General features: G+C 40.1%; 1 pseudogene; it reads left to right on the top strand.

Moving 5' to 3' along the window:
• The first annotated feature begins 2,187 nt into the window (after window positions 1-2,187).
• Window positions 2,188-2,299, top strand: LOC148016143 (U5 spliceosomal RNA; annotated as a pseudogene).
• Window positions 2,300-2,899: the final 600 nt, after the last annotated feature.

The raw sequence follows: 2,899 nt of genomic DNA, 5'->3' as shown, positions 1-2,899 counted from the left end.
AGCTCCCAAACTCCATTATTGTAGTATATCAATAGCAGACCTACTGTAACAAACTTGAGCCACTATCTTGTTAGAGATTATGACTTTCGTATTGTTGTACTGATGCTTGTATGCTTACATATCAATGCCAGGTCATTACGGGATGCTATGTTGATGTCTTGGAATGCTTTTGGGACTGATTTGGGCTCAAAATAGCTCAAATTTTACTATCATTTAAGTCTAGTAATAACATGTAGCAAAGTTTTGCACAAGGAAGTCTTATGCCTGTTACCCTTGGATGTTGTTCAAATGCTTCATTCAGTCTATTAATATATGCCATTGATGGTCTGCACGTGGATATATTATTGAAAGATTTTGAGGTTAGTGACATTCATCTTGGCTGTGGCTACATGCCTATGTTACTTTAGCAGCTTATGTAGTTACAAGCTTGAAGACTTTGTTGGGTTTTATGCTCTCGACTTATGCTTAGTGTATCTTGCATGCTTGGATGGCCATGCACTTGATGTTCTAAGCTTGCATTGCTCATTTGGCATTTAGTTTTGTTCTAGTGGGAGTTACTTGTGCTACTTGGATACTTTGCATTTGAACAGAGCTTTGGGTTTATGTAGTTGAGCTTACTTCAATCAGACCATGGGACTCGGTTGAGTTATGTCTATGCTCTCTAGATGCTATTTGGATGCAGTTGTTGCTCATTCGATTCGTGCTTTGAGTTGGCATCTATCTATGGTCAAGTTGTGGTCAATGATGTGTTCATCCTACTTGGCTATGTATTAAGCTTCTTTACACTTGCTTAGTCAATTGTAAATCTAGTAGTTCTCTTGTGCTATGTTGGAGACCTACTATATACATGACAGTTATGCCTATTGGATGTATCTCTCTTTGACACATTGAGTTTAACAATTCTCAATACTGATTGCGTGCTCATTGATTACTAGTGGTTTGTTCATATCCCACTTCTTGCAAGATATACCTAGCAATTACAACTTGGATTTAATTAGTTGATTGCTCACACTCGGCTTTGGGTTTATTGCTTTGATTATTTTAGTTTGCTGTAATTATAGGTTTATGCATCATTTATGAGGGCAGATGCTTCGACTTGATTGTCATTCATTGGTTGTTAGTGTGGATAGCCCTACTCTTTGTAGTTTTTTCTCTATTAGACACTATCTTGGCTGTGCTTTTAAACTGAATCGCTATCATTTACATCAGCCAGTTTGGCTTGGATAGTGCTTTAACGTTACTCCATTATGGCTGGTGGATCGAATGATTGTGCTATCTTCAACGTTCACAAGCTGGATGGCACCAATTTCAGCTCCACGAAGGTACAAATTTGGTAGGTTCTAGTGTAGAAATTGCAAATTAAGTGATAGAGACATGAGGGTGTCAGGCCTGAATGCATTGATGTAGATGATTAGGTTGAATTGGACGAGTTATGTAAATCTACAATCATTTTGTCACTCTCTAAGTAGGTCTACTATAATGTTATCTTTGATGGGGAGACTGCTTGGGAGTTACGGGATAAAATTCGTAATGTTTATGATAAGTAGAGCCCTCCCTCAGTATCCCTAGCAAGTCCAATGTGAAGATTGAAGAGATTAATGTCGGGCAGGTTGATTTTGATGATGATTCCATACTTACTACTTCTTCTCTTGATGTTTTGCAAGATACCTCATCCATCTACTATGGTCAATGTTGGCTAGTTAATTCAGGGGCTTCATACATTTGAACTAGCCACTACATTTGCAAACGAAGCTGAAACCAGTATCCCCAAAGTGCCCCACAACCTCCCTAGCAGCCCAAGAGGTTAAGTGGTTGTGTACCAAGGGAAATGGAAGCTTTGGCAATATTCCAAAACTCTATTCTTTGTAAAAGTTTCCTCGTGTAGAAGAGGAAATGCTTGGCTCCCTTGCCAAAGTCTCTAGTTCCTGAGGTAGACCTTGCAATTGAAGGGCTATGATAGAGAGGCATACCTTTGACATCTCACAACATCGATACATACTTGTGATGACGAGGACAATGGCTATGTAGATGTGGTTTCAAGCATCAACATTGGAACACGGCCATCTTACGCTAGGTGATGTGCCTATCGCACCGTACGTTCCTTGGACATCCCACATGCGGGCCAAGGCCATGGAGGTGTGGTGCGGTGGTAGAAAGGCTCCCCCGAGCACAGATTTCAGACCAGGAAGCTGCGTGTGGGGCACAGAGCGAACTATTCTTTCGCCTTTTACTAAAGAATACCGTGTGCCCAGCACAGCAAAGCAGCGTATCCATATTTTTGGAGCGGCCCCTCTCGCTAGCCAGAGGGGGCTCTTGCAACGCCGAATTTCTGACGATGGAAACCCCGTTTACTGTCTGCTCCCTTTCCGGTGCTGAAAGAACCACAAGGCTCGAGGCAAACACGTTCAAAGTACCAAGTGGCAGATTAATTTACCATAGTACAAAAATACAAAAATACAAAAATGCTTTAGTTGCATTGTCAAAATTATGATGTTTTGTACTTAAGGTGCTTGCTGTATTTTTAACATGCATTGTTTAGAATTGTACCAAATACCTCCTTGGGTGTGATGGGGTTTAGATTAGTTTTTAGATAATGCTAATTCACTCTATTCTTTGATGGTTCTCTCATTTTAAGTATTCAATTATAGGTTGCCCCCAGAACATCCAAACAATTGGAGGGGAAATACGAGTTGATGAAGAAGCCTCAGAGGACCTTGGCAAAGAAGATTTGAGAGGAAATTATTACTGGAAGGGAATCCCTAGATGAGAAGTTCTTTCTCTTCCTTGATAACCTAAGCAAACTTATTTGACAATACTAGGAAAATTATTAATGCACAATTCAACACATGATATGCCATCTTTTTAATGTTATGCTTCCAAGAGAAATTGTAGAGCGTTA

The sequence above is a fragment of the Lygodium microphyllum genome, chromosome 23 (genome assembly GCF_053477565.2).
Source record: "Lygodium microphyllum isolate KBCC chromosome 23, Lygodium_microphyllum_v1.1.10, whole genome shotgun sequence".
NCBI lineage: Eukaryota > Viridiplantae > Streptophyta > Polypodiopsida > Schizaeales > Lygodiaceae > Lygodium > Lygodium microphyllum.
Note: the sequence above shows the minus strand (reverse complement) of the source record. Positions and strands in the feature narration are given on the sequence as shown.